Source organism: Vidua chalybeata, chromosome 3 (genome assembly GCF_026979565.1).
Source record: "Vidua chalybeata isolate OUT-0048 chromosome 3, bVidCha1 merged haplotype, whole genome shotgun sequence".
In the NCBI taxonomy this organism is placed as follows: Eukaryota; Metazoa; Chordata; class Aves; order Passeriformes; family Viduidae; genus Vidua; species Vidua chalybeata.
In genome coordinates, this window is record NC_071532.1 from 13,344,563 (window position 1) to 13,368,442 (window position 23,880).

The following is a 23,880-nucleotide window of genomic DNA, read 5'->3' on the forward strand; positions in this document are numbered from 1 at the left end:
TATTTGTTTGCACATTTTTTAATTTGAACAAAGATTTGGAGAATGTATATTCAAACCAATGGAATAAGGGAAACTCCCTTTGTGGTATCTGTGGTCAGTGATAGAAAATTGAGTTTAGGAGAATTTTAAAGTATTCTATGAAGGGCTACAATCTTGATCAAGATGGTTGAGTTCTTCTGTAAGACAAGTAACAATAATAATAATAATATTATTAATAAAAAAGATTTCCTCTGTCCCTCAGTAATTTTTTCAAGGAGAAAAAGCAGTCTTGACACTTACATGATTCTAGTATTTGGAAGCAAACCCAAGGAAGTGTCTGTTTCTGAGCCATTCAGGTCTTCTAACCTTCAGCAATGGTGGATCAAAGACCATGAGGGAGACAGACTGCAAGTGCCAGTCAAGGCAGGTTTCATCTTGTCACAGTACTCCGGGAAGAGGCATTTGCTAATGTCTGTTAATCTCATGGCACACCAAAGGAGAAAGACGGAAAAAATTGCCATAAATTCTTCCCTTTCCCAAGCAACCCACACCCAGGCTCAGGGCGGCTGCACAATGGCTTGATGGCTTCCTCTAGAAGGGAGAGCAGTGTGGGAACCTGTGCCTGCCCTGGGGTGGCTGGGCTGATGTGGGGTCACCCTGCAGGAAGAGTCTGGCTCTGTCAGAGAATAAGGGTTGAAGCAGCTGCAGAAGCAGCAATGCACTGGAGGTGGTGACAGCAGCAGTAGCTGAGACCATGAGAAGAAAATTCTTCCAATGAGGAGAGCCTAAAGTCCATCCTGACTGTTGTTGTCTCCCACAGAAACACTCACTCTGCAGCCAAGGAGGAAGCTTAAAATGCTGTGCAGCACCATGGGGAAGAAGTAGCAGCAGCGGAGGTAACAGCGTCTTTACCAGCTGCAGGGAAAAGACAGGATTAGGCACCGTGTAGAGCGCTGTAGGGGATGGCTTTGGCCAAGAGCCAGATTTGCCCCTATCTTTCTTTTGAGGTGTAAATGGCATGCAAAGAGGCTTCTCTCAGTGGCTTCCCTGTGAAGATAAATAACCTGATCCCCCGGTTATTATCCCCCTGCTCTCCTCCCCTTCCCCCTGACTGACTTTGATTATTGTAACTTTACATGCGCTTTTAATTTGCGTGCAGGCAAGTACAAAGGCACAACCGGATATACCTGTTATTTGCCAATGACCTGAAAGAGCATAGTTTATGTTAAGCCTTGGGTTATGGTAAGGTTTGCACGCGATTCCTCAATATACATGCTGCAGGCAACTGATGGATGGAGGTGATGGAGGGTGGAGGAAAGTTTTAAAGTGACAGAACCTGATTTGGTTCCTAATTAATCCACCATTTATGTAGAGGCCTCTATTGCAATTTTGTGTGGAGACCAAGTCTTGCCCTTTCTTCAGGCAAGGAATGTATGATCACATTATCCAGGCTGTAGTTTGTTCATGGCTGCACCTGCAACTGATCATGAACGCTTTATGAAAATTAGGCCAAAAAGGCAGGTAGAATATTTACACCTGCCTGTTTGTACATACCCTTGCATGGCAGGCAGAAGATTGGAAATGGAGTGGGAAGCTACAAATGTGATAATTCATGGCAGCAGAGTGTGTGGAGATGCACACCTCAACTGAGGGTGTGGGGGCCTGGATAGAGAGGGGATCCACATTTTGTTGAAAGGGACTCAGCCCCCACAGAGTTTGGAGAGGTTTCATTAGACCTAAACTCCCTCAGTAAGATATAAAGAATATCCATCCCTCATGGGTTGCATAGTTACAGCAGAAGACAAATAGTTAGAGCAAGGAGATGTGGGGTCCAGTGCCCAGCTCACACACTGACTTGCTCACTCACAGGGAAAGCCTAGTGATGTTTGCTAAAAATTTATTTTCAGTGATTTCACATCAAGTTAGCTAGGTCTTCAAGCAGAAAGGAAGTGTCCTTATCTGCCAGGCAAATTAACCTTGAGGTCTTAAACTTCAGTGTTTTTATTGCTGCTATGTGTTTTAACCTAGTGTTAAAGGCTGCACCAGAGGAATTAATTACACATTTTGTTTGGAGGTTCAGGAAAGGGAAAGGATCCTGTTCATTCTTGGCTCCACCTCTTATCTCCAGGGAGTTGAGAGCAACATGAGTTAAATTAAGCTTTATGGGATTTAAGGGACAGATCTTCTACTCACACTTCTCTCAGAAACAGCAGGAAAAGGTACAGAAAGTCAAGTGCTACTCTTACAAATGAAGACATTATAAAATGTTTGTTAAAATAACAGAAAACAAGATGGACCTATTGTTACAAGACCTCTGTGTAAGTTTGCATTTCTGGACATAAGCACATTTTATCTTTTTTGCCTCAGATTCCCCCTAAAATTGGGAGTGATCATTGTGTGTGGATCTGCCCAATATCTGTTGTACTGTTCTCTAGCTTAGGACAGACCTTGTACAGCCAGCATCCAGGAAAATGTTGTTTACATTTGTAGGACAACAATTTATGGACTGACTTTTTACTCATATTTTTAAGTCAAGCAATGCAACTCTGCCTTCCATTTTCACAAGACCACAATCATCAGGGAACCATGGTCCATTTGCAAAAGGCATTTATCTGAATCACCTTTCAAAATAAATCCATTTGATCTTCCCTCTTCTCCTGTGTTTTTTATGTTTTTTTTTTTTTTTTTTTTGCTTCTTGTTTGCAACCCTCCTTAGCTGCCCTCTTGAGGAATTTGTTTTATTTTAAAAACTCTTTTTTTCCTTGTTAGTTTACCATTTACCCTGGTTTTTGGTTCTAAGAATCCAAAATCCATAAGTTTTGCATATCTGCATTTTAATTCTTCCCCATTTGTCTTGATACTTAATAAGTGTAGAAAACTCACATCTATCAGCAACTTCCCAAAAGCTGTGAACTCTTAAACACATGGTTGGTCTTTATGTGGCCAGTATATTTATAAAAATGTAAATGTCTCTACAGGCTTCTTCTGAGGAACAAAGGTTTTAATTTAAAAAACCCAAACAAAACCCAACCAACCAAAAAAAAAAAAAAAAAAAAAAAACAAAAAACCCAAAAAACCCCAAAACATATTTCTATCCGCAACCTGTTTATTAATAAGTGTAGCAAAACTACCTAATGTTGCTGCAAGCACTGACGCACAAAAAAACTCGAAAAACTAAAACCACACCCACCCCCCCCCAAAAAAAAACCCTCAAAAAACCATCAAAACAAAAATCCAAACCAACCTTGAAGTTTTTGTGCACCTAGAAATTTGAAAGAGTGTGAAACTGCCTGCTCCAGCCCTGGAATAAAGCCTTCACAACAGCAAACTCTGTTGTGACAGGGTTAAACAGTCAGGAAAGGGTTACAGGCTGCCTGCTTGTCACTTGATTCATCAGGGGGTTAGATGAAGATGTGTGCCCTTTTTCTGGCATGGAAAGCCTGGGAGCCCCTGCAGCTGGCTTTGGATCAGGGAATAGCTTTACTTTGTGTTACTTTATGAATGTGATGTTTGGCTAATAAACTGTACCCTGGAGGGAAAGCTGAAGAAGACTTGGGTATTTCTGTGCCTTGACCTTTCCCTTCCCCATGGGCAAGAAAGCCCACCAGCATACGGGCTGTGAAAGAGCATGTGACAAGCATAGTAAAATATTTTCCTTTTCCTTCATTCAAGTAATCCTGGGTTATGTTATTGAAAGAGAAGTGTGAGGAGGCAGGTATGAAGAAGTGAAGAAGTAGCAGGCCTACATTTCACATGTACATGCAAGAGGAAGTCCTACTGAAGATTAAAAGTAGATGAAAGTAGAGTGATTGAGATTAGTTCTGGATATCTATCTAATACTCAGCATTTGCATTTGATCAGGTTGCAAAGCTGTGGCTGCTCAGGAATGAATTACATCTTCTGTCTTCAGAAAATTCTAAATTCCCAGATAGGAAACCTGACATCAGATTAGGAGGACAAACCAGTTACTGTCATCTTCAGCTCTATAGGGATTACAAAAGTGGATGCTAAGTCTGAAACAATACAAGGGTAAAATAGGGTAGCTGTAACAATCTGCTGCACTTTCCAAAGTGGGCAGAGCTCTGCCTGCATGGCACTTACTACTGTGGAGGTAAGTGGGAAGTCACTCCCAAAAAAAGTGCATAGGCCAAGAGAGAGAGAGAGGAGGGAGGTACAAATAGTTCAGTAGGTGTGACTAAGGACTGGTTGCAGCATCACTGTTTATATACTGCCAGTGGAAAAAGTGATTATGCCAATATGCTGATCTTATATTAAATATTTTTTCATGGCAGCAGGTTTTGAAAAATCTTAACAAACTCCACATTTTCTAAATTATCCCACTGACTTAAGCAGCATAACATTTTCTTTAAAGTTATTCCAATCAAGATAAATGATAGACCACTTGATTTAAGTCATTATTTTCACATTGATTCAACTTAGAGAGGAAGGCTTCAGTAGGCTGCAAACATGGGAAACAAGCTTAATATCCCAAGTGATTCAGGTATGCTGCAGAGAATGCTGGATACCAATAAGATGAAGTAGTAGCAGTGCAGAGGACTAGATACAAATGATATTGGTTCATGGTGCCTATCTGGTAGTCAGTAGTTTCAATACTCATGTCCCTGAATGGCAGCCTTGCCTGAGAAGGCAGCCTCTGCATAAACATGAGGGAATTTTGTCAAATTTAATTACTGAAAGTACTGTATTGACGAGACACCTGTAGCAAGTTAAAGTGATGGAAACCCTTTGCCTTGCTTAGGCTGATAAAGACTTCAGTATTTAGGTGGATATCTTAAAAAGTAACGAGGGCCTAAGCTGTTTTTTCTAGCTCTTATGGGTGTCTGGCCAGAACTTAAATGATCACCACACAAGATTTAAACGTAAGAAAAACTTGGCACCAAGACAGCAGTGGAGACAAAACCTCCCCTTTGGAGGTTTTACCAAGTTAGAAAAATGTTTCTCTGTTGTCAGGTACATGGTTCTACCTTGTTTTGATTGGTGTGGATGAGTTTAACCGTGTCTCATTTCAGGATTGTTTGGCCTGTAGTATCTTTGCAGAGCGGGGATGGTGGTGGCCCTGGCGCACCTTAGTGCACTTTAACACCCTTTTACCGAACTGCAGGTGGAAGCAGTCAGGGAGCTGCCTGCTCTGTGCTAGCCACACACCTTTTCTCTTGCAGGGTTCTGAAGCTGACTCTTCTTTGTCCTGGTAATGTCACTCATATCTGAGTGCTTTTTCAATACTGTTAGTTGACAGTCTTGTTAGATGATTTTACTATGATTTTTAATGTTCACATTGATGAGCAGTCCTCCTTTCTGGTAACATTAACAACTGCAATCCCTTAGTTTAACTCTCCTTCAAGCTCTTAATTGTTGGAAGCCAAAGTAGCACAGCATGCACTCTCCTCTCTGGCCAGCCATCTCCTAGGCATGCTGAGCTGTAGGATCCATGGGTGCACAGTAATGCCACCTCAATGTGCTATCAGATCATCTGGCACAATAAACTTGCCCTATCACAGTGTTTACACTTTATGCCAGCTGTGTAAGAGATGAGATACCCATAAGAGCAATATGAAAAGAAATCCTAACTAATCTGGCATTTTCTCTGCACAGGTGACCATGTATCTTTAGAACAATCTGGACTAATCTGAGCTGACAGAGCAAGTTCATAGCAGTTTTACATAGCCCAAGTATTTTAGATAGTCCAAGCAAGCTTGGCTTGTGGAGTTGTATTACTGAGTTGTTGCCTGACTTGTTCTTTGTGGAGCATAATTCCTCCAATAATGACCTCTTCCATGAAGGTCAGCTGAAATTCATTATTTCAGCAGGTAAGTACATGGATGCTGTTTATTAAGCCAACATTGGATATATAAAAAAGAGTTGCTTCCTATGATTTTAATCATACCCCTCCACAATATAGTTTGCTCTGCAACATCCTTGTTACATATTAGAGGATGAATTTATACTGGGTTCTTCCCTATTTGATCTTGATTTAAGATTAGGCAACTGTCCAGATTATACAGCAAACCAGTTTGTAATAAGTATAAGTAACTCTGTCAATCCATTGTACTAACTACAGAAAAACAATTTAAGTATAAGGAGTTATTACATTTAAATTCCAGCCAGCATCTGAAATAAATCACCTAGGGACACAGATGTATTTGCATAAATGTGCACAGATCATAGCGATAATGATGTGAACAACATTTTTTTGTCAGCTAATCACAGATCCTTTCGCAATCATTCCTAAGCACAGCACTAGAGCACACTTGTGAGGTGGGTAATTATTAAAATTCCATGTTAGAGAGCAAAACAATGAAACCACATGATTAGGGGCTTTCCAGAGGCCATCCCTGACATTTTTTACTTGCTTGGCAATAAAATCAAATTCAATTACTTCTGTTCCTGAACTTTATCTACATATTCCTTTTTCATACATGTTCCTTTTACATACTTTTGTCTGGCATTACCTTTTATATCTAGTGTCTTTTTACATTCTGGCATAATTTGCTAAGTGTTTCCATGGATGGATAACATTTGACAGATTTTTCATCTTACTAAGAAAATGCGAGACAAAATCCTAACATCTTCTATACCAGGAGAAATAAATACATGCACTTGCTTCTGCTTATTCCCAAACCTTGTTTTGACAAGTCAGACCTGTATTAATATGAGCTAGGCACCACACTTACTTCCATCTTACTAATGCCAAGTGCTGAGGCTGGCTGATGATACTGGCTCACCCTGTTTGAAACATTTTCTTGGCACCTTTTATAAACTCCGTTGGGAAATCTGTCAACAAAACAGATTTAAAACACCAAACATGGCAGGAAAATAATTGTGGCAAAACAAAGTCAACTCCAAGTGTGGTCAGGGAGAGCGTGTTCTGTTACACATGTCAGGTTGTCATCTGGAACAAACAACTCCAACTCTGCTGTGGATGTGGTCGTGCCTGGCTCATGGGAGAGGAAACCCCTGCATGGTTCACCTGCTGAGACCTGGAGACACACCTTGGCTGCAGGTGCACTGTTGTAGATGTCGGTGAACCCAATGGGAAGAATGATGATGTCTGACTCCCATTCAGAAGGCTGAATTATTTCTTTATTATGCTAAAATACATTAATATACTATATAAAAGAGGATACTAAAAACTATATGCTACTTTCTCTATCATATCTAACTAACTAACAACTCGTGACCCTGTTCTCCAGAGTCCAGACACAGGTGGATCTGATTGGCCACCAGGCCCACACAATCCACTATGATCCAACCAAGCGATCACTCTAGGTAAACAATTCTCCAAACACATTCCACAAGAGAAAAACAAGGAGCAGAAATAGAAATTGTTTTCTCTTTCATTTGTCTCTGTGCGCCTCAATGAAAAATCCTGAGAGAGAGAGAAATGTGCTTGCCACAGTGCACGTCTCCCAGTACCAGCGATGCATGCATGAGCATCCAGCGGACACAGAGCTCCCCACTGGTACCCCTTGTTCCTTGGCTTTGTGTCCTCATGCACAAGGTGGAGTGAGCAGCCTAGGAGGTCAAGTGACTGCAAAATGCAGCTGGAAATTGCCAAGAACAAGAATTACAGATCTGGAGCCATGGAGGGCTGAGGAGAATCTCCAAGGATAACACAGACCACCCTGTTGCTGCCAAACCTGGATCAAATATGCCTGTAATGCTTCCAACAGATGTACACTCTCCTGAAAACCCTTCCCTCTGGAGATCCCAGTCTGTCCTTTGACAGTACATCTGGGGCTTTGTTGCCCTTTTCCAAATGTCATGCTTCAGGTTTCCTTCTCACAGACAGATCACTTTTTATTCATTAAAGATCCAGTGAATATGTTCTTCTGTCTGCAGTCTTGAATACATTTGAAGTCTGACATGGTGTCTCCCCTTAGTTTTCTTTAGATAGAGCCCACAAGTCTCATTGTAAATTAAAGCTCCCAGAGTTATGGTGATTCTTGTTCATTTTTTTTTCCAGATACCTTGCTGTTCCATTGTGTTGCTTTTTCTGTAAAACAGGACAGAGTACTCAAAAAAAGTGCAAGTGAGTAGAACAAAAATATTTTATTTTTTAAGATAAATCTTGTGACACATCACTCCAGGATTGCTATTTGTATTAGTTTTTCCAAGCAGGAAGGAGTTTCTTTTCAATATTTTATGTCCTGAAGCAAGATCTTGTGAGGTAATGAAAAAAGTTGAATACATGCACAGTGAGAAGAAATTATAACAGTTAAATATGTGTATGTGTAGCATCCTTTGATTTACATTGCTTTCATTAGTTTTATTGTCATAACAATGTTGTTATAATTAAAAATGTTCCCTGTTTCCATGGGAATGACACAGGGGTTTATGTGTCCCCAGGAGCAGCTATTTTACTTTAGCAGAAGCTATTTTTATCATCTTCTTGGAAAACACTTCATTTATTCCTGACTTTTCATTCTCATCTATTTTGATGCTTGAAAAAATACAGCAGTGTTTATTTGGGTAGAGTATACAGGAGGATCACCTTTTTCATCAAAATTATCTTTCGTTTCTTTCCTTCAGTAACGTCCATTCCAGCTCTTCAGAAAATGTCTCTGGTATTTCAGTGGCATATCTTTTGTCATTCAAAATAGCTGTGCTGCTTGGGACAGAAAGTAGAAAGAGGGCAATTTTGTAAACTGGGCAGATGTGAAAGACTCTAATGAGTCTTTCTAAAGAAATCAATGCCTACTAGGATAAATTCCCTCTCTGAAGTTGCTGCAAGTACAGTAGCTCCATGTCCATTGTAAACGCCTCTGCTCATAGCAGATGTGGAGGACTCATTTAATTACTGCACCCAATTATCAGATACTTTCCCTATTAACCACAGGAAATGTGGGATTGTTGTGGGATTTGGTACAAGGCATTTCTGTATTCCAGTAAGATTCTTCATGTGTTCCTCACACCTCTCTGGCTTAGCATATGCAGTAGCATTTCTTTTGACTTGGACTTTTTTCGGGGCAGTTGCAAGGATTCAGGCTAAACCTCTGTGACAGCAGACCAGTTTTTCCATGCTATATGTGGCCTTGATTTTCACTAAAATTTTCTTCTATGACTAAGCTGACGTCTTCTAGCATGAGAGGCTTACTGCAATGAAGGCACCAGCTTGGAAAGATTGTGAGTGAGAATGAAGACTACAATCATTAGTAAAGAACGTTGCACTAAAAAAAACACCACAAAATACTTGGCTATGCTGTGGAACGTTGAAATGATTAAAAAGTGAGATGTGTCATTTTTTTTCTTCTAGCTACATGCAGCATGTGTTTCCCATGTCTCATATTACAAGCAAATGTGAACTGAGGGTTTATGGTAATACCACCTAGGAAGTATGATATCATCTTCCCCACAGGTGGTAAGTCAGTTTTCCAAGGTGTGTTTACACGGAGCATTTCAGAGCACCAGCATACACACACGTGACACTTAAGCAATATCTGTAATTACGGAAGAGTCTGAGGAATAAACACTGTCTAGCCAGGTTTGACTTGTAAAACACCTTATGGCCAAATATATGATGTCATTCATATTATCTTGATAGATACTTGTTGGGGCATGAATTCAACTGAAGTTAAATGAAGCTGATAATATGATTTATAAGTACGAGCATGCAGAGCTTTTGTAATCAGACTAGTTGTTCATAAGATAAATAATCTGATAGTGCGGAAGCAAATTTGCATGTATTTTGAGATTTATAAATCCTGTGTTTCAGGATGATGGTCTGTTTTTATCTAAGTTGTAAACCACAAACATAGCAAATGGTACAAGAGGAAAAGTGACAAACATTACCATCGGTCACATACCCAATTTGATACATTTATTTTCCTTTTGGGTCATCAAAGGACTGAATACCAAAGATTTTAAAGTTTATTAAAGTATTCGCTTCCTTTTATATTCTTTGTGTTTATTGAAACAATTTCATGAAGTTTAACAGGCTGGAAATAGCTCTTGCCAGCTAAGTCTATTTGCTATTTGTTATTTTTTTACATTGGAAGCACAAATATATTAAATATGTGCTTAGCAGGTGTTAAATGATGTAAAATCATATCTCTGTATGTCACTTTGGTTCCAGTGCTGGCTCCAGGAGAGATTCATGGCTGTCTTTCTCTAGGACCTGGGATATTTTTGTCCTAAAATGGTACAGAAGGGCAAGACTCTATGTCCTATTGCCATTGCAGCACTCGTCTATCACTTTGTTTTTCATCGTTGTTTTTTACAGTCTGATCCTGTTCAAGTGGCTTAGCAGATGTGCTTGACCACCTACAGCCTTTTTGGACTGTTTTTCTTCCTGGCTTTTCAAGCTCAGCTATTCATGAAATCTGAACTATGTGTTGATCTCTGAGACTGTTCCAGCTTCCCTTAATGCAGCAATTATTTAAAAGAAGTAGGCAGCAGTCCTGCAAAATATTTGTCCACATTTCTCTTGGATGCTTTCCTTTTAGTGAGGAGATGAGAAGAGTGTCTGGTTTAAGCTAGTTTCCTGGATAGAAAAAGCAAGTGCAAATACTTGGTGTCTGCACATATGTGTGTGTGTTAATGACCCACAAACAGCTTTTGAACCCACTGGCCTCTCTAAACTAGAGGAATTGAGATCCCCAGGGTCCTGGAATTCCTATAAACTTCAGTCAAACTGAACAAAAAAGAGATGTATCATCTGAGGTTTGCTGAAGGGCATATTTCATCACAAGGTCATCCTTTAATAGACAATTCAGCCACAAGACCCTAATCCACAGGGGGAGGTTCAGTAGTTCCACATTCCTTGGCCAGAAGTGAAGGAGTGCTCTTGTGGGTGCAAGTCTTCAATTTTATGAAATACCTTTCAGAACATATTTTTCTTGACTTCCACATCAGTCTCTTGAGAAATTTGTTTCCTGGTCATTTTATGCATTATGGAGCCCCACAGGGCTTGATACAGCGCCTATTTACTTTTTATGCATATATATTGTTTCTCAATGCAGCTTTTCACTACAGAGCTACAAGGCATGGCTACATTAATCATTATTCAGCACTCCTTCTTTCCTGATGTGTCACATTCTTCTTATTCGTGCTGTGCTCCAGAGAGAACATTGATAGCACACAAGTTTTTGATCAAAAAAAATACTGAACCAAACCAAAGTGATATTGTGCCAGCTTTGTTGTTTATGTGACAGCATTTACAGTGTCTATTTATAAAGTCTTTAATCTGTAGCACTGAACATTGTTGGTCTTCCTTTTCCTCCTTCTCTCCAAGAAGTTTCTGACTGTAAGCCAAGTCTTCAGGCATGGCTCTTCCCAGTGGCAGCATCAGGCCCAGCTGGATCCTCAGAGGGCTGTGGATGGCAGGCCTCCTCTGAGCCTTGTCCCCTGCCAGTGGTGTGGTGGGGGCTCCACCAGAGCTCAGTGCCAGAAGGGGCTGGCCTGGGACAGACAGGGCACCCCGTGGGGATGCCCGCCTTGGGCTGGTGTTGCCCAAGGCCCTGGGCAGTGAGAGGGCCTCGCAGCCATGCAGGGGCAGGCTGCTTCCTAGGATCATTTGAGCCTTTTCTAAGCTATTTAGTCTGCATATTTTGGATACCATGAATATGCATACTCAGGACTTGGCCAGTGCCTTGGGTTTCCAAAGCAGGTGGTTTGTCTGAAGTCTGTCACAGTCAGCCCAGTCTTTTTTCCCTCATGGCTCACACTAGTGAATCCCAGCTTCTATTTTTTAGAGTTGATACAACTTGGTTCTTGCTGGAGCAGCAACAAACTGATATGCAGCTATTAGGGAGAGATCTGCTGCCAGAATTCCAGCTCTCAGTGTTTTTGATGACTAAGTGTGATAAAGACAGTAGGGATCCAGATCTAGACACATTCAGCTCATCTGCATCTCTTTATATGAAAACTATCTATTTCTGCCCCAATTCTCTTATTACATCTTCAGAAGTATCTGAATTGTTTCTAGTTTTGGATGAAGCATTTATTTTTGCATTATAAAGCAATAAGAGACCTCTCCAACTCACTGATGTTGCTCAGAGGGGTAGATTGGCTCTGAGAGGAAAGATAAAGGCCTGAGCTGTAGAAAATCCAAGTATTTCAGTTTTTGGAAATCTGGGCCTCTCTAAAAATTATGTGCATTGCATGAATGAGACATTGGGTCCACTTTTCTGCAAAAGTTTTCAGATGAGGATTCCCACTTCCTAAAAACTCCCACATGAGTTTTTATCCCACATAGTATGACCCATTCATGGCAGTCTTCAGTTTTTCAGCCATTTCGTATCTATGAGAAATAAGATTACGCCGTGAAAAATATTAAACCAACAATGACTTTTGAAATCTGAGTCTCTGCCTTCACTAGAACAAAGCTTGTATTCTCCTTGGGCCACTATAATCACTATTCCTTTTAGGAAATACGTTTTTAAGATGGATTAGAAATAGTAATGTTGAAACGTAACAATAACTAAAGAAATGTGTTTGAAAGATAATGATTTGCACAGCTCTGCAACATTTGCCGTCAGCAATGCTTTAGAAGAGGAGTAAAGTTTCTAACTTGAAAGGAAAGAAGGCAACACTGGATTTAGAAGCCTCTTAAGGTGACTAAATGAATTACTCCTGTTTCATCTATTGACATGTGAGGTGGGAGCTGCTTTTGTTAGTGACTGACAGCACAGAGACAGAGTCACCCAGGAAAGCACCTGATAATCTAATTCACTCATTGCCTTCCTCTACCTGACAACCGAGAAGTCTACAAGTGAACGATTTTCTAAGGATGCCTCAGGCTGATGCATAAAAAAAGCTGGCTTTGTCTGGAACATGCTTGGTCCAGCAATTTGATCTCCACGTCTTCAGATATTCCTCACCAGGCATGAGGTGTCAGTCCCCTTCTGACTGCAGAGGTAGCAAAGCTTCCTCAGTTTCCCTTTCTAGCATATGAAGAGTAGAAAGAGGCTGCTTCTGCCTCCTTCAATGAATCCAAACTTCTATAGAGAATGAAAATATTGATGCTTTTTCATTTGGGATGGCATAAGCAAAAGGGAATGTATAAAACTGGACAACATGGTAAAGCATTTAGACCAGTTAGACTTGTTGCTTTTATTAACTTTCTCACAACACAGGAGCAAGGGAGATGAAATATGAGCAAATCCCAAATAGATTAAAGGAAATGCATTTTATGTAACCTACAGCTGGAGCTTGAGACTCATTGCCAAGAAATCACAACTAGACTCAGGAGCGAGTGAGACCGGGAAGAGGACTGGGTACTCCTGTGAGCAGTGGGAATTTTAGAAGTACTTTGAAAGGGCTCAAAAGTAGGTTTAGAAGGGATGTAAAATCTGAGCTAGTTGTGAAATTTGCATGGATCAACCTCCTCAGATTTAAACATACAAGTTCAGTGTTCTTCATCATTTGATCTTCTGAGCCTGTAGGTAAACATCCCTGTCAAACTCACTGGTGTTAATTTTCCCATGTATCAAGAGTGTGCAAAGCTCCTATGGGGTGCTGCAGTTACACAGACAACACTTTGTCAGTGTCTAGTCTGGGTTTTTCCAATCTTTGGGTTTTCACTGTCATCTTCTGGGAATAATTCGGCCTCTCCTTTTACTTCAAGATTTTAGACGGGTAGGAGAGCCTGTTTCCCTGTAGGAAATGTTTGCCTGGGGGATTTATTTGAGCAAGTCCTGAATGCTCATTACATCAAGTAAGTTTTGAACAGAATAGGATTTTTGTGGCTGGTCATGATTTGTATGTTCATTGTTCACCTCCAGATCTAAGTGCTTCTTCTTCAAAAAGGAGGATTCTTCTACTTGCTGGATCAGAGAATCACAGAATATTCTGAATTGAATGGGACTCATAAGGATCATTAAAGTCCAATTCCTATCAGGCCAACCCTAAGAATCACACCATATCTCTTCTAATAATGCAGAAGAGGAGATTTATTGATATGTCATTTTGTTTTCATAAAGATGTCAGCCTGCAAGTTTCTTCTCCCTCCGGGTGATTGCATGGTCACCATTTGCACATTTCCAGAAATTTTTATTTCCTCAGGGCATGTCTCTTTTGAATGCAGGGTTGTGTCAGGAGTCTGAGAAGGAATGTACAGGTAAGGTGAAGTTCTTGTAGGAGACAAAAGACCTGGCTGTTATCCCCATGTCCTTCTGGTAAGACAAGAGGGAAGAGTCGAGCAATGTAGACCCACAGTTGTATCATCTGTGTCACCCACACTGTGAAAACTAGATCCACGAGCAAGGAAAGAAAAGGAAAGCTTGCTTTGTCATGTGGGAAAAAATGCTTAGCAAACCACAGTGAGGCATTTCAGACTATCTTATTTATTCTTAAAATACTTTTATTTCATTTTAACATTGGCCATTAAACAAAATATTTGAAGTTTTTAAGGATCACAGTTGCTTTTTGCTTTGTAAATAAGAGACTAACTTATCCAGCTATAGCTGTCTTTGTGATCTGTTTTTTGATTCAATGGAAAAGTGATGACAGGTGTTGTCAGGCAGTAATTAATTCTTTCAGCATAACTGTCCAGGCTCTCAAATGATTTATTTTGTGTAAAGTATTTGGTAAAAATGGAATCTACTTAATCTATTTAAACAACAAGAGAAAATCATTAAACTAAACTTTCCATGCTGCCTGCCTGGGTGCTGTATGTTGGAATGCAGCACCTTACCACTACAGTGAAAGGTGCAGAACCAATTAAACTGATACTGGCAAAGGTCTCATAATGAGCAATTTTCTTTCTCAGTGAGAAGAATGACAGCCCTTCTTTTAGGTCAGCACCAAAACCATAGAATCATAGAATTATAGAATTGCTTAGGTTGGAAAAGACCTCTAAGATTTTCAAGTTCAACCTTTAACCCAGTGTTGCCAAGCTCACCACTAAACTGTGTCCCTAAGAGCCACATCTACATATCTTTTAAACACCTCCAGGGATGGTGACTCAACCACTTCCCTGGACAGCTCGTAATTGATAGCCCTTTCTGTGAAGAAATTCTTCTCATACCCAACCTAAACCTGCCCTGGAGCAACTTGAGGCCATTTCCTCTTGTCCTATCTCTTGTTATTTGGGAAAAGAAATCAAGCCCCATCTCACTACACCCTCCTTTCAGCCACTTGTAGAGAGTGATAAGGTCTCCCCTGAGCCTCCTTTTCTCCAGGATAAACACCCCCAGCTGCCTCAGCCACTTCTCACAGGACTTGTGCTCCAGACCCTTCACCAGCCTTGTTTCCCTTCTCTGGACATGCTCCAGCACCTCAATGCCCCTCCTAATGAGGGGCCCAGAGCTGGACATAGCACTTGGGGTGTGGCCTCACCAGTGCCAAGTATGGGACAGTCACTGCCCTGGTCCTGCTGGACATTATTGCTGCTACAGGACAGGATGCCATTGGCCTTCTTGGCCACCTGGGCACACTTTGGCTCATGGTCAGTGAAATGTCAACCAGCATCCCCAGGTCCTTCTCCTCCAGGCTGCCCAGCACTTGGCCTAATTGAACATCATACATTTGGTGTCACCCGATAGATCCACCCTGTCCCGATCCCTCTGCAGAGCCTTCCTAACATCCAGCAGACCAATGCTCCTGCGCAACTTGGTGTTGACTGCAGGCTGACTGAGGGTGCACTCGATCCTCTCACCCAGGTTGTTGATAAAGTTATTAAACAGGACTGGCTGCAACACTAAGCCCTGGGGCACCACTTGTGACCAGCTTCCAGCTGGATGTAACTCCATCCACCACCACTCTGGGCCTGGGCATCCAGCCAGTTTTTTACCCAGCAAACAGTGTACCTGTCCAAGCCAAGAGCAGATGCTTTCTCCAGGAGAATGCTGCACGAAATTATGTCAAATTCTTTATCACAATCTGGGTAGACAACATCCTGTCCTGGTTTTGGCTGAGATAGAGTTAATTGTCCTCCTGGTAGCTGGTACAGTGCTGTGGTTGGGATTTGGGATGAGAATGATGTTGGTAACACATTGATGGTTTAGCTGTTACTATATAGTGCTTACTCTAACTCAAAGAATTTTCTGTTTCCCATGCTCTGCCAGTGAGGAGGTGTACAAGAAGCTGGGAGGGAGCATGGCCAGGACAGTTGACCTGACCTGACCTGACCTGACCTGTCAAAAGGGATATTCCATGGCAGGGAATGCCATGCCCCATATATAAACTGGGGATGTTACCTGGAATTGGGTTGATGGCTGCTTGGGGAATGGCTGGGCATCTGTCAGAAGCTGGTGAGTAGTTGTATTGTGCATTGCTTGGTTTTTTGAGTCTTATTCATTTCTCTCTTTTTGTTGTCTCCCTTTTCATTACTGTTATTACTAATATTACTTTATTTTACATTCTTTCAATTAGTAAACTGTTCTTAGACCATGAAGTTGGGTTTTTTTTTGTTTGTTTGTTTGTTTGTTTGTTTTGGTTTTTTTTGGTTTTTTTTTTTTTTTTTCTGATTCTGCTGTCCATCTCAAAGGGGTGGGAGAAGTGAGCCAGTGTCTGTGTGATAGTTGCCAGCTGGGGCTAAACCATTACACATCCACAAGGTTTGTGGATCCATCATTGTTCTCATTCTTGTTGTTGGTTTTCGCTGCTTTAGAACAGACTACAGCATTAAAAACAAAGGTTTTCATTCCCCATATCCATTACTTGTTTCTCATGAGAAGAAACCCGTGTCTGCCTGTTATAATAAACTGATGTACCACATTATGGTGAAGTTAATTTGAACTGACAGTATAATAGGAGCAACTGCAGCTTAAGTTGCAATAAATTTGTTTGTTTATAGATGGGATTTTGCAACAAAGAAAGTGTTTTATAAATCAAAGAGATCTTACACCAAACTTACCTTACTGACAAGTGAAACAACATTTAATACCTAGAAAACAGAATTGTTCTGAGGAAGCCATTTATCTAATTTCTTTTTAAATAGCTGATAGATGAGCATTTTGTTTACTTGAGCAAATGCAGCATTGACACTCTTTAATTCAGTCCCACAGGACCATAATATGACAGGTGAATGCCAGTTTCTTCACTTCCCTTTTGCTTTTAGTAAATTTCAGGACTTTTCTGGTTTCAGGAAAAGCCTGGGCTATCAAACCAGGTTTCATCCACTTTTTAAATTCTATTATGTATTTGAAAAATATCACAAAACTCCAATAATTATTATGGCTCAAGTCCAACTCATGTTTTTTCATTCTTGGGTTGACAATTGTTTTTGTTTATCAATCCTGACAAGATAAATCCCATCAGGATGGGATCCATGCTGTCCTCTCTATGTATGTTCCAGTCTTGATCTCTAATTTGAAACTTGATCATAGAAATGGTACAGTAATTATCATCTTTTGGTTGCTGTTACTGGGCTAACCCCCTTTGCATTCTTCTTAGCAAGACATTTGGGACACAAACAGGTTTGGATATACACTTAGAAAGCACTACCAGGAATTTTCATACCATTTTTTCTGCTATTCCCAGAAAATGCATCTTTTTTCTTTTTGATGGATGGACTATGAGTGCAGGCTTCACACATAATTGTGTTTTAACCTTCTCTAAATTTACTAGTATTGGTTAATGAGTATTTTAAATTATTTTAACAACAAAATATTTCAAAATGTGTACAGCAGAAAGCAATGCTTTTCTACCTGATGGGTTAAGAAATATGGAGCTATATCAATGCAACATTAATGCAGAATGCTACAGCATTCTCCTTTCAATGTAATAGACTGTAGATCAGTAATTTGCAGCTTGACCATAAGAAAGTTGACATCTCTTTCCTGCTGCTTAGATGAAGTTGTTTGCTTTCACTGCTACTAGAGACAGGCAGCACCAGAGCATTTCCCTTCTGATAGTCAGCTTGGCTGGATCTTCTCCTGCCATGGCACTTGTCCCTGGGTATTAAATTGCAGCAGTAGAATATCTCAGTTTTAATTTTGTCATGATAAATTCCTTCAGTTTTCTCTTGCATCAGGCATTCCCATTTTCTTGCCATCTTTGTGGTCCTTCCCTACCTGTCTCAGATGGAATCCATTTTTCCTGAACATACAGACAGCAAGATCTTTGTGGACCAGTGTAGCTGAGGTTTTACTCCTCTGGGACATTAGCAATAACACTGTTGTTGCTGGAAACTCCCTCAGTTTTTCTCTGCATGCAGGTAATAACGAGCAATACCTGACATCACATTCAGCATAATGCAGTGTAGCTGGCAGGACCCAGCCTAATGTGTACCTATTTTACAGGTACAGTGGCATTGCCACGGAGAATCACTAGCAAGAGCCCACCTAGTAATTTTTAATGAATTTTCATTTGATAGATAAGACCTGTAATTGAGGACTGGATAAGCACTGTGCCAACAGGCTCTCTAGCTGCCAGACCTGATAGGCTGGGATGGGCTGTGCCTCTCTGAAAATCAACAAGTTTTCCTCAGAAGCTCATTCTCAGGCTTACCTCAGGTTAGCACATTACATTTCGAGTGCTGTGGTGTTTTGTGCTTTTTAAAAATCTCCACGGAGGGAGCCTGTTAAAACCTGTCAGCAGCTCTTTCCTTTCAGCAGCTTCTGAGCCTGGGGTGCTCTCAACTGGCTGCTCTGTGACTTCAGAGTGTTTGCAACTTGTCCTGGCTTTGCTGTAAACCTGCCAGGAAAGGGACACTTCCAAAAATACTTGAAAATATCTTCTAAAATTCGAAATACTTGCATGAAAAGCAAGGTTTTGTACAAAGAACCTGCCAGTGGCAAGGTTTTATGGTCTTCAGGAGCAAGGCTCACTGTTGTGGAACGTCCCCAGATGCGGCTTGTGGCCCATTGCGCCATGGAGTGCTGGCTGCACCCTCCACCTCCTGCAAAATGTCCCTCTTTCCTCCTCCCTGGACTCGCTCAGTTAAAATTACTTAGTTCTGCTGGCACTAGTTGAGCTCATTTGGACTGAAAGGGACAGGATATCTCTCACAAGCCGGGAGGTGGCAGCCCAGACCCGGGAGGGCGGAGACATCCCTTCCCCACGCGGCTACACACTCCGGGATGTCTGTCTGCAGCCAAATGCTGCCACATGCCAACGCTGTTGGGAGTCTCTTATCTGCATTCATTCAGGGCCTGCCCTCTCTTCCTTGAAGCTGTGAGGTTTGAAATTAAACATCATGTTCTCTATAAATAATCTTAATTGGCAGCAAGCTCACTGAATATGGTCTTTTGCATACAAATTAAAACCTGCTGTAGCGAATTTGAGGCTGTCCTGAAACAGGTTCACTGTTGTGAGTAGACTTCAATTTTGTGCCACTTCACATGAATGAGTTTAAAACTGGTCTACCAGGGCACTGCCTTTCTTCAGGGCAAATCCCTCTCAGGCTCTCTGTAAGGGTAGCTTAGTTCCACAGCCAACACTGAATCCGTATTGTCTGTCCTACAGGGGTATTTGGCTGGAGCTCTAATAAGAATCATTTAACTGAACCTGCAGCAAGAAACTCTGAAGAGCATGTCCTTTCATTAATTGCCCCCAAGGTTTGTCCATGTTCTTACCTCTCCATAATAAATGCATTATGTCTGTTGGCTGTGGAAGCTTAATTATGTACCTTACTGTAAGCACTTACCTGTAGGCTTTGAGTGGTGTTTCATCCCATTCACTTCAGTGAGACCACTTCTGCATGTCCATCCAGATGTGCAGAAATATTTGCAATAGACTAATCCATACTGGGCTTTCTCTTTGGCTCTTTTTCCTGTGTTATTGTCAGCAAACTGTACAGCAAAATCACCACCACCATTTCAACCACAGCAGAAATGGAATCACCTTAATAAAATTAGTGCAGTAGGTGCTGGAACAAATGTTTTAAAAGTGGGATATCTGCTGCATGGGATTGAAGGGGGCTGGGGGATTTGAGCAATTAAGATAATGAAAGCTACAGTTCAATTTATTTTACAAATGTTTGACTCCTTTGAAAAATACTTTACTCGATTTTTTTAAATGTCACAGAGACATATCAATTTATCATTTGAATCTGTAGAAATGTGGGTTAATGCTAGAAGCAGTTGGCAACCCTTGAAGTTTCTCCATATGGGACTTCAACTAAAATCTGGAAAGAGAGAATATTCACACAAGACGATGAGGATCTTGCACAACCCTCATAAATTCCTTTTGTTGCCATTCCTCTTTTACCTCGGTGCCAAACCTGTTTCTGTGTTGCAGAGACTGCTCCAGTCTGGGCAGAGTGAGCACCCACATGCACTTTCTGAGACTCTTATTTTGGTTTATTTTAAATATCTACTAAAATAGATGCCATTTAAATGTAAATGGAGGATACAAGCTGAAAGAGAGAATCTTACATGGCTGCTTTTCTGCAAGGCTTTTTTTGACCTGCTATCTCTCTTCATGGCTAATTCCTTTATAAATACAGAGCAGGAAGAAACCTATCAGCATCTACTGGTTAAGCATGAAGCACCTTTCCAGATTAGAAAGCACTGAGTTATTGCAGTACAAGCTTGGTCAGATATGGAGAAAAAAGTAAATAGTAGGGAAAAGAAGGGATTTAATTTAAAAACCTCTCTCTATATCAGTTGATTTCCAAAACAAAACCTTAAAGAAATCCAATTGAAAACAATGTGAAAGAAATTGCAAGAAATGTTGTTAATGAGATTGTATCTGCTGAAATTGGGTAAATACTTACACAGGTTGCTGAAAGAAATTCGATGCTTGATTCTTTCAGACTATTTGGATGTTGCCGGAGGTGGTATTCTACCTGCCTACAGGACACTATCTTCAACTTCACATCTTAAAAAAAAAATTAAAATTTATATTAATCATCTCATTTACAAGCTACTGGTACTATACATGTCGCTGCAGATTAAATTACTCATTGGCTGGGTTTCAAATAGTAGAAAACAAGGCTCTGCTCCCACATCTTCCCTTTCTATCACAGTGATTAGGCTGCTATTTGCATTCTTTTTATCCCATCTGGAGCCTTCAGCAGAAGGGATTGTTTAGCTCTGGAAGATTAAAATTGGTCTGATGACAATCTGATGGAAGTTTTATCTTGTTTTCATGCTGGCATTTTAGAATGTACTAGCTTCCATTAGGCCTGTGTGGGCACCATGTCACTGGGGTGGGTCAGCTAGCCAGAAATGACGGGTCATGCATGGCCCCACTATGATCTGGAGCTGAATGGCGCAGGCTTGCTGGGTGGGATAAGTCCTTTGCATTTCCTATGGTACCACAGGGTAAGACCATTTGACCACTGAGTATTAGATTATATGCTTCTACTTCAGGCCTAGCTTTGCTGTCTCCTTGCTTTGATGATGTCCTAAGGGAGGAAAGAACCTTCCAGGCTTGAGAAACTAGAGAGGTGTATCCAGGAGCAAGGCAGGTTCTCCATCACTTCATGCATTGTGGGCATTTCCATGTTTGCAAAGAGGAATGTTCCCAGGGCAGAGGGGTTGGCATGTGAGCAGGGTCCCTTCTCACCCATGTGGCAGAGCTTACAGCAACCAAATTGTTTTGAGCATCCTCTCTACTCTCCTCTTGCTTACTGACAAATCTAGACTACCACCTGCTGAAGGAATTGTCCCTTCATATTGTGATGACTTTCATTGTCTGATTATGAGCAGGGCTCTGGGCCCGGGGGGTATTGCTCTGCAGACTCTCTGCCTGCTAGATCCTCTAGGAATTTGCTCATCCATCCTTGAATCACTAATTTCTCATACATGTGGGTTTGAGACAGCTGTGCAAGACATATAAAATAATGCAGATGTGTATGTGTATCTACAAGACGCACATAAACTTCTAGGTGGCACCTGGGAGAAAAGAGATCCAGGACATGGGTTAGATGCCTCTAAACACCCATGTTTAAGCTATTGCATTGAAATCTAGGCTATGTCTACCCCACAAAAACACCCTATAATAGAGTAATTAATCTATGAAGGGCAGAGGAGGGCTAATAATTACCCATAAATGCTGCTTTTGTTTATGTTACAGAGAATAAATCAGGTTTCTGACAGCAGTTGTTGTTCTTCCTGATGATCTTACTTGCTTTACATTTTTTTTACATTTGTGTAAGTCTTTGTATCACTAAGCACATATCTGCAGCTTGAGGTCAGTTCTTTGTGGGGCTAGAAGCAGGCAGTGTTTTGTGCCCTTGCAGGTGGAGATGGCAGCGTGCAAGGCTATGCCAGGCTCCTGGAAGCAAAGCTGCCTTTATTGCATCTCTTGGAGCTTCCAGGAAACAGAGAGAAAGGGCATCTTACAGATTAGTTGCTTCCCAAATAATCAAAATAAGCAAACTGATTATTGACAACCTGTCATTCAACTGTTGATGAAAACACTAAATTGTATTCTTTAACTTGGTTCTGCAGGACAGTTATCATGATGATGTGAATCATCAGTCTGAGATGTATCAGTTAAAAAAGGCAAAAGAAGTATTGCAATCTTAGCTGCCTTAAACATTACCCTTTGCTTTTACTGCAAGTCTTATGAAGAGGCTTCCTATGAAGATTTTTTAAGAGAGGAGACCAAGACCTTATTAGAACATTTGGGTTAAATTTTCTCTCTTTCTAGATGTCTGTACTGCTGTCAGTTCCAAAAGTTAATATCCCGTATCACAAATTATAGGAAAGCTGACATCTTCCAAGGACATCCACAGCAAAAGTTTTGTGTTTCATGAATGGTTTTTATGTGCTACTTCAGGATGATAAAACACACATAAATCTTCAGTCTCCTATGCAAATACTGTTTTTATATATATCTTTACAGAAATATTTTGAAAAACATTGGCTACTATTTGCATTTATTTCTCATTTCCCAGCATTGGCTATTTAACCTCTCCTCTTCACCTCACTTTTTCTGTGGTCCAACAATGCATTTTACTTGTCTGTTCTGGATTGCATCAGGCTTGCATAACATCAGAAAACATAGTGTTTAACCCATCCCAGAAACATTCTTCTCTGAGACAGGAAAATTATTTTACTGTGGTTGAAATTCCCTTTTCAAACGTGAGCTACTTTATTTTATGGAACAATGAAAGGCAACCACACTGACTCCATATAAGCACACAAATTGTAAAAATGAAAACTGACAGGGAAACACAAATGAATATCACTAAGCATGTGATGATTGTTGAGTTCAAGGTCATATTTTATAGGACTTGTTAGGGAGTACAAGAAGAGTAAAGGGAGAAACTTGGAAGTCAGCCTGCCTGGGATCATTAATGCAGTTCCAGAGACACCTCTATTTGGAGTGGTTCTGAGGAGTACCAGCAGAAAAGATATTGCTGGTGTTTACTGCAAACTGTAAATAGTCAGGGCAGAATAAAAATAGCATGTTAGATAGACATAAAGAAGGAAATGAGGTTAATTGTTATCAAACCCAAGATCCCATTACATCCAAACTCAAGATCCTTCCTGGTTATGGAATGTGACCTGATTGATGCTTCCTAGCAGATTTTCCCTGGTGTTATTAATTTTGGTTGGAATCTATGGGAAGGCAGAGGAACCTGTTTAGTCAGTAGGTAGCTGAGAAAGTCTGGAATGGAGGCTTTTCCCCTCCTTTCTCAAGGCATGTGGTGCCTCATAAATGTTTTCTATTTGCTTTGAAAAGGAAGTTGTGCACATTAAGTGAGCCAACACACAGTGCTGGAGAAGAAAGGTTAATAAAGGAGGGAATAAAACTTATGTTCTCTTTACAGTGGATGCAAATGAAGACAGTTGGAATACAAAATATGATCAGAATACAACTTCGTATGCACAAGTGTGAAATCAGTCTCTCCCATCCTACTCTGTCCTTCCGAACATTCATCATTGCCCTGCTCACTTTGGGATTTTCAGATGATGATAATCTTTGAGGAGTTACTCCTCATTTGCACTGCTCCCATTCAGGCATTTTTCTGTAATCTCTTCCCTATTTTACTGCTACTCCAGCGTTCCCACCAAAACTTTCATCTGAATGTTGACCACTCCA

General features: G+C 40.8%; 1 protein-coding gene across 4 annotated transcripts in view; it reads left to right on the plus strand.

Moving 5' to 3' along the window:
* The window catches only part of EIF2AK2 (eukaryotic translation initiation factor 2 alpha kinase 2), a 117,557-nt gene that overhangs the window by 28,255 nt on the left and 65,422 nt on the right, over window positions 1-23,880 (plus strand). For 3 of the 4 annotated variants that reach the window (XM_053937436.1, XM_053937440.1, XM_053937439.1), the window contains exon 2: window positions 7,964-8,029. The exons of the other annotated variant lie outside the window; for it this stretch is intronic. The gene's annotated coding sequence lies outside the window, so the exon portion shown is untranslated. The remainder of the gene's footprint in view (window positions 1-7,963; window positions 8,030-23,880) is intronic. 4 annotated transcript variants of the gene reach the window in all.